The 8628-nt window shown below is 36.6% G+C and overlaps 1 protein-coding gene across 1 annotated transcript in view; it reads right to left on the bottom strand.

Annotated features, from left to right (window-relative positions):
* Positions 1-8628, bottom strand: part of cdh4 (cadherin 4, type 1, R-cadherin (retinal)) — a 279171-nt gene that overhangs the window by 149870 nt on the left and 120673 nt on the right. The window lies entirely within an intron of this gene.

The following is an 8628-nucleotide window of genomic DNA, read 5'->3' on the forward strand; positions in this document are numbered from 1 at the left end:
CAACCAATTCATTCAAAAACAGATTTGTTTGATTGTAAAAAACAACAACAACAACAACAAAAAAAACCGGTGAGTCGTCCAATCTTTAATTTACCCCTTTCTTTCAAACACACTGATTCAATAATAAATGAATCTTCTGAATCATTCATTCAACCAATTTGTTCAAATAAACTGATTCATTGAGCAACAAATCAAGTCACTTCCCACATGAGTGAGACATTTCAAATGTTCTTTCAATGAATTCATTCAAAAACACTGATTCATTCAGGAAGAAAACAAGTGAATCTCTGTAGGAATAAAATAATCATTCCATTATTTTTAAAAGAAAAGAAAAAAAATTCATTCAGGAACAAAACGACACAATGTAACTGGCAACATTGTGTCAAAAATGTTTATTAACAGTAATAGTAATGTATTAATGCCAAATCACAGCCAATATTAACACTCTTGCGTGTGCCATTATACTTTAGGATATAATGCTAACAACTGAGAATAACCCTGCTCTTGAACGTTCAAACCTTCAACTCTTCCAAGGTTTATCCCTTTATTTTTTGTTTCACATTTCAGGAGTTCCAATTCCCTCTCTATACAAAATTAGGAAAGGCGAATTCAATTTTCAACTAGCCAGCTCAACTGACTGCATCTTCTTCTGGTTGAACTACAGTTTTGTCTCCACATTCATGCATTCCTTCATCTGCGAGTATGCTATCCATGTTTCAAAACTTCTGCATGGGGGAAAAATAAAAAATCACACACACACACAGAGAAAATCCAGAGTGCTGTAGGTCTTCCAAACAATGTTGCTTTATTTTACATGAATAACAATTTCTCATTTATTCAGTATCACATCCCCCACTGCTGCGAATTCAGGCAGTTCCTCTCTCCTCCCCAAGGCTTCACGCAGACTCATTGGCACACAATCTGGGTATTTTGGCAAGGATGCAGACTCTAACGCTGTGTCTGAACTCTCGCCCATGCCTAAACCTTGTAGCGCTCACCAGGAGATGACTAACAATCACTGTTACTCCCAGCACATACAGGGCAAACTTAGCCAACTGTAAAACATCAAGGAACTTGCTTCTACCCTGAAAGAAATCTTCTTTCATTTGAATAATGAACTAAGAAACTCTCCTCCACTGATGATTCATTCGAGATGCAGACACGCGTTTAGGTTCAATTAAGCAGCATCTGCCTGAAGAAAATAATTTCATAAAACATTTGCAGCATTACAAGGACCCATTCAGCCTTTTCTGTCTATACACTGTCTGTTCCCTTGAGTCACGCGCTCCCGTTATGTATTTAAATCACTCTAGCTAGATGACTATACATGCGTTCTCTCATACATCTTTGAAATGGAAAGGTCATCGCAATTTATTTCTCTCTCTGAAAACACAGATTACTCTGTTTCTTGTTCAATAGTGTTTTCGGTCACTGCCTGCGCACAGCAAGAAATACCCAAACTACAGCCATTGTGAATGTTTCCAATGAACCGTGCAAGTTCTTCTTTACATCTTGCCGCTTGGGTTTTGTAGCAATGTGATAGAACCGCAAGGTCTCAGAAGATCCTCTGCAACACATTACTGAACACATTCTTTTAACAATACCCAGCCAATATAATTAAAATTGCACTAATGAACAAGCAAATGTACTAAAGTTTCATTTTAAGTGCAGAAGTAATGCACAATTCTGCTGGGTCTTGTTAAACCAAACAGAGGGAGACAGAATGAGAAAGAAGATGATGCAAAGAAATGTATCTACCAACAAAACACTCCCACAACAAAAACATGAATAATTCATTGCGCAAATGGCAACAAACAATATTCCGTTCCACATGGATTTCTGTATTAATTGGAGTGAGCGTAGTGAGAAGTAGAAATTTCCATGTTCCTCCATGTCTTTCTCCCTACTGGAGAGAAAGCCGGAAAGTTGGCTTCATACAAATTAATTAGCTGTCTGATTATGAAAAAAACAACAATGGACTTTATTGTTTTCTGCCATTTGTTTGGTTTGATTAATTATAACTAATGGGCTGCGTACAGAATAACAATGAGGTAAACGTTCTTGATTGCTTAAATAAGCAGAAGTGCACTGCTGAGGGTTTATGGTATAAGAAGCAGTGATTGCGAAAATAAACATAATTCTGAACTGTTTGCATTATATGAGCTTCACCAGAGCTGGAATACACATATATAGTTTTAATGTTTATTGTCATTGTATTGAAAGGAGATTGGGGTGAAAAGAGCCAAATGGGCTGGATTTAAACCCGCATCTCCCACATCAGCACATGTTTGCATCCTGTTTATTCCAATCTGGATAAGGTATTTTGCCATATTCAGCCACAAAAAAATGCAAACTGGATACATGCCAAAGTCAGAGTGGAAAAACACAGCTGTTTGCTTTAGTAAATTGCTTTTGTCTATTACTAATTATTTATGTGCAACAGGATTAAGCCAGTAATATTCTTTACACAGAAATGCCATACTAAAAGTGTGCTCGTGTCAGTGGTAATAACCTTCAGTACTCAAGGGGGCAGTAGAGATCCCTTCAAATGTCTTTGCAACTACAGTAGATTATTATTGTAACCATAACCTTAAGCAGTATTATTATTCAGGTAGCTATAAATGTAAACATGTCAAATTAAGCTAATTTGCGAAGCAAGATTCTCTTCAAACTGTTGCTCTGTAAGTAGTTGACCTGAAAGAAAAAAACGTGCATAGAAGAAGATATTTTATGCTAATGCCAGAAATAGCGGCCGCCGTGGCAACCCTAAAGGGATAGTCACATTAGGTAAGTTTTGTGGACAAAAAAGGTCAATTGTCTATTGTCAAAAGTAATATATGCAGCACATCTCACACAGAAGTCACTTTCAAACCACATTAAGAATTATTTTTATGTTTTCCATCATTTTAGGAAATGTTTGAAAACACTAGTGTGGACAGAGAGTGTTTTGAAATGAAAACACTGTTTTCAAACGTATCTGGATTAATGTAGACATTGCCTTAGATCAATGTGTGCTGGTGTCCCCATCAGACTTCTTAACTAGCAAAACCAGCACCAGTATTCCTGGCAAACTGCAAGAAAATTCATGCTGGTCTTTTCACCAGGGTAGGCTTTATGCTATCTATGCTGTGGAGTAAAAATGGAGTTTGATCTTGAGGATCTAGCTTTAGTATGGATAATGTGAGGTTGGAAGTGCAAACCATCATCTGAACTGGGGTACAAAGTGACCGAAGAATATCACTTTCAATCTAATAACCAGGCTTAGTAGGTCTGGAGCCTTCAGGCATCATCTCATATCTCAAACCTTTCCCAGTTTGTGGGCGCAGCCTCTCACAATCATGTGACACACCATAAAAGAGGTAATATCCTGTGGGTGTGACATGGTTAAATCCGGGCGCGTGCAACCGTAGAGCAGATCAGGAGGATTTCACACATTCAGCGAGGTAATCGAAAACAGTCTCCACAAACATACATACACACACACACACACATGGCAGAGGTAACTGAACAACAGAGGGATGCACATACAGCACAAACAGATTGTGAGGGTAATTCAATTTCCTGCTGCAGCGCTATGGCTCAAATGGTCTCCATCAGTGGTTCAATCAGCGGCTGGCTCTGTAATTTCCCCAGCTGGACTCTCACCTTGTCTCACACATTAAAGGGATGCACTGGGCCAGTGCTGATACTCCAGCAAAATCCTAAAGTACAGAACTAGCACTTTAGGCGATACAGTAGAATGATGTGATAAGATGGCACATGGCTTGTCATACCTGTTGTTGTTAAACAAAAGAAAATACAGCTAAAAGAATAGCACTGAAAAACACCATAGGAAAAGTGTAATACTAAACTGCTGGAGATTTGTAGCAGGAACACACTACTGAAGCACTACATGTAACATTTTCAGAGAGAGAGAGAGAGAGAGAGGCGTATATAATTAAATGAATATAAATACTTAATATGTAAATTATATTAATTCATTGCTAACACTCTACAATAAGGTCTTATTAGTTAACATTAATGCATTAACTAAAAATGAGCAATATATTTGTTACAGTATTTATTCATATTTGTTGAAAAAAGTTTGGAATAATTAAGATTAAAAATGTTTTTTTTTAAATAAGTCTGTTTTACTCTATGAGGCTGCGTTTACTTGATAAAAAGTACAGTAAAAACAAATATTTTTTACAATTTAAAAAGTAATTTCAGCAGTTATTACTCCAGTCTTTAATGTCACAGGATCCTTTAGAAATCATTCTAATACGCTGATTCGCTGCTCAAGAAACATTTCTTATAATTGTATACAACAAACATCTACATTATACAATTAACAAGCTGAGATATTTTGTACAAAATTCAGAACACTAAAACATTCTTGCAAACATAACAACCAGACTTTTCTGAAACCAGCACTCCTCTTGATCAACTGGTCCAAAAAATGTAGCCTCTTGAAAAATTCAAGAAAAATAAAATGGGAAGAGGCACAGGTGAGATTTTTTCAGGGTGGAGAGTCGTGTCCCCCAGTGTTCACAGGTGTACATGCACTGCAGTTGCTAGCATATGCATGTGTGGCAGGATAGTTAGCCGCTCCCTGTATTGACGTTAGAATATTGTTAGCTATCAGCAGGCATAGGTGGGTGTATAAAGGGCTGATTTGTGTCAGTCAGAGGCGTCACTCAGGTGCCTCCGCCCCCTTTCTGGTGCTGGCGTTCGACACTGATGTGTGTTTGTTAGCGGTGTGGCTAATTCAGCCACGGCTCGCTTAGGGTTGATTTTGTGCGTCTATTGGAAAGATAAGCATTACAGCAGTGTGGTTTAGCATCTCTTGTATTGGTTTGTTATACTAATGTTAGCGTTTCTGTACCATTTATAGCCGTATGAGATGTCAACTGGTTAATGTTTGGGCTTGGTGTTTGGTTGGACTGCCTACTCAGCATCTCGTTGCTGTCAGCCCCTTGCATCTACACTGCTTCGCATCGTACTGGCTCTGCTTTGGTGTGGCGGTTGGCTGCATTATCTAGTTTCTGTTAGCGTCAACTTCTGCTTCTATACTGTTCAGTGCTCACGCCAGCCCTGTCAATTTAACGTGGCTGACTGCTGCAGTGTCCGGTATGTATAAATGAAAAGTGTTTAAGGGTGTCCGGTTTCATATATTTGAATTACCCTTATTTAATGACATGTTATTGTCTCTTTTTTTAGTAATATGTTTGAGGGTTCCTGCTGCAGTGCACGTGGTTTAGTCTGAACACCAGTACCCAGAAATACGCTGCTGTCTTGTTCTTTTTTGATTTGTCTATTTTTGTTTTGTATCAGTTTAATTTTGCTTTTGTGCATTAGTTTATTTTCTTTTGACCTGAATGTATTTAATCTTTTAGTTTATTAATTTGCTTGATATTTCTTTTTTTGATTATTTAACTTTTTGAACCAGTTGTTGGAATTTTTATTCTTTTTTTTTTGTGTGTGTCCTTGATTTTGTTAGAAATCAAGGTTAAGTTTATATTATTTTAATTTCTTTATATTCATTGTGAATTGGTGTGTGTGGTTTATTAAGTTGATTTGGTTTATCTAATTACAGGTGCTGTGTGTCCAACAAAAAGCAGGGAGGCAGATTCTCCTTGTGTGGTGGTGGTGCTGTCTTGTCACCGTGTGCAGTGTCGTGCCATGTTGATCACCGACAGTAATCTCACTTGGTATTGTGTGAGTGTGTGAATGTGTGCACTGATAGTGTGTGATAATTGAAATGTATGCTTCTTTAGGAGTTTGATACCCGTTGACCACAGCCCTATAAACCTTTTTGTGTGTTGTGTGTATCTTGGAGATCAGCAGCAAGTAGTACCATTTTAGTTTGGTTATTGTTTATGTGATTCTTTTTTTAACAAAATCATTTTATTAATTGAATAAAATAAAATATAATTCTGTACCCACGTCTCTTGCTCATTTATTTAGTAGACCTGTGTTGCCTTGAGTTGCACCTGAGGGTGCATAGTATTTCCCTGGGTGCAAGTCCTAGGGTGGCGTAGTCATCTCTCCAGTGTTACTGCTTCTGTTGCCCAACGCCACTTTGCTACATTATAAAACTATGGTGTGCGGCTTGGAATTATGGGGTTGTGTGTGCTGGTGCAGCAGTTGCTCTGTATTGCGTATTAAAATCTGCTGTAGTCCATCATATCACCAAAATGCTTTCACATTTAAAGCTAATTAGCGCTGAAGTACTACATCACAAACTGTAATAACCTGTTTTCATCTGTAAGCTGCATAGAGACTATACTATTAAAAGCCTTATGGTCAAATGTGATATTTTGATTCTCAGCACAACGGCCTAACTAGACACAACTGGTGCTGATCCAGACTTTTGGTTTCAATAACTTCTGCAAATTAAGAGAACATAGACGTCTGACCATATGGCTAGCTGATTTTTGGATGAAAGTAAGCATAAATTCTTGCAAAGCTAAGATGCTCATAATATGCCTGCTTTGTCAGGAGCAAATTAATGCAATGCTGGTAAGATATGATTCTTTTTTGAGTAAGAAACTGCTGATGAACAATATTTATGAGTAAATCAACTGAGCCTCATGTTATTAAGTTTCATCTATGGATGCAATATTATGCTCCCAAATCTCTTAATGCAGTTTTCAAGTTCTAAGAAAAATATGAGATAAGAGATACATTCTCTTGCATCAGTGTTGATGGGCTGGCCAATAAAGAAAAGCAAGGAAAAGGAGAAAATATTTTTATGTTTTGATGTCCATACAGCACATTAACGCATTTTACATTTACATTTAGCAGACACTTTTATCCAAAGTGACTTACAAATTGCATACAATGGCATCACCACAAAATTTTTTCCTTTGTTTTTAAACATGCTCGCATGTTTGAGTGAGTGTTTGTTTTTATGAGAGTGTTCTATATGCGTATCGTTGACTAATTAGAAATGAAGGGTAGTCAGCCACAGTTTGCGAGAAAGTGTAGCAGACACACACACACAAATAGGGGGGGAAAAGGTCACTTTTTGTGCCAAACCAGCACAGACTGAGGCAGATTTTATTTAATGTAGTGCGCTACGTGCTGTTAGGTATGAAAGATATTTTGGTAGATATGTCAGAAAAGAATAAGCTCAGGAGGAGAGGAGGTAAACAGTGCTTTTACACAGAGTAGGACAAATTCTCTTGACTACCAACAGAGAAAGAACTCCAGGGGCTAGTAGGGGGCCAACAGCTTCATCAGCAGATTTTGTTATACATAATCATTGAATTGTTTTTCACTCATTGCCTGCTGTTTTGACAAAACATTAAAAATTGGATGAGAACCATAAGTTCTGCAGTCATATATCTTACAGTAACATTGTTATGTTAAAAAGGCATATCAAATCAAGTAAAGTGGATGACTTTATATTCATCCACTGTGCCACAACTCTTTTAAATATAAAATAACCAAGGTTAGTAACAGTGTGGGAAGGTTACTTTGGAAATGTAATAGGTTACGGATTACAAGTTCCCCTATTTAAAATGTAATAAGTAGTGTAACTATTTCAATTACTTTATCAAAGTAATGTAACTGATTACATTTGATTACTTTTTGATTACTTTTCTAAATTTCTAATGAATGTTTTCAACTGTTAATCATTTTCAAACAGTTAAACCAGGCAGGGTTAACTTTACAGTAGTACTCAACACTGATTACTGTCAGACTTTCAAAATCCTCAAAAATCCCCTTAAATTAAGATGATAATATTTCAATTTTAAAGCACAGCCACTAAAAAAATCTGACTGTAGCACCTCTTTTTACATTGTGATCGTTCTGAGGTTAAATACAGATTTAAAATCATAACAAGATAAGTTTAATAGCTAAGATAGTGTTTTTGAAATCAAATCATTGCATAGCAAATATATCAGGAAACACTGGCATCTATCAATACTTTAATCTTAGAAAATAAAGTATATACATAAACCCAAACAGAAAATAAAACCATTATCGGATAAGCATGTGTCCTATTGGTGTCTCATATTTTAGAGCAGTCAATGCATTTTGGGAAAGAAATCAATTAAATCTGTATGTGTGTGTGTGTGTGTGTGTGTGTGGAACAAATATCCTCACTTGTATAGTGAAAGATCATGACAACCCACTAGTGAGGGCATTTTACTGGTCCTCACTAGTCAAAAAGGCGTATAAATCAGCCAAAAGATGTTTTTTATTTAAATCTAGTGTTTGCACATGTTTTTGTGAGGGGTAGGTTTAGGGGTAGGGGTTGGGTTAGCTGATTATATCATTAGGGTCATATAATTAACCTGATATAAAATCAGTGGAAGTCTATGCAATGTCCTCACTAATATGTGTTTGTGTAATATACGTGTGTGGGAGAGAAACACTCTCAATGATGCAGTCTACAAGCAAATATAGGCTTTTAATATTTGTATTTTTAGTTCATCAGTCTGAATACAGCATTCTCTCAATACCCTCGATTTCTCTGCATTTACATGTAAACACAAAAAATCAATGTACATGATTTCTGAAAACAAGAAATGGAGAAATCGGATCTTACTGTACAGCACAAAACTACATTCACACTACTTTTTTTTTGGTACACGTATATTTTAAATGTTTTACATCTGTATTACAAACTTTAAACCT

This window comes from Sinocyclocheilus grahami, unplaced genomic scaffold (genome assembly GCF_001515645.1).
Source record: "Sinocyclocheilus grahami isolate Dianchi unplaced genomic scaffold, SAMN03320097.WGS_v1.1 scaffold2.1, whole genome shotgun sequence".
In the NCBI taxonomy this organism is placed as follows: Eukaryota; Metazoa; Chordata; class Actinopteri; order Cypriniformes; family Cyprinidae; genus Sinocyclocheilus; species Sinocyclocheilus grahami.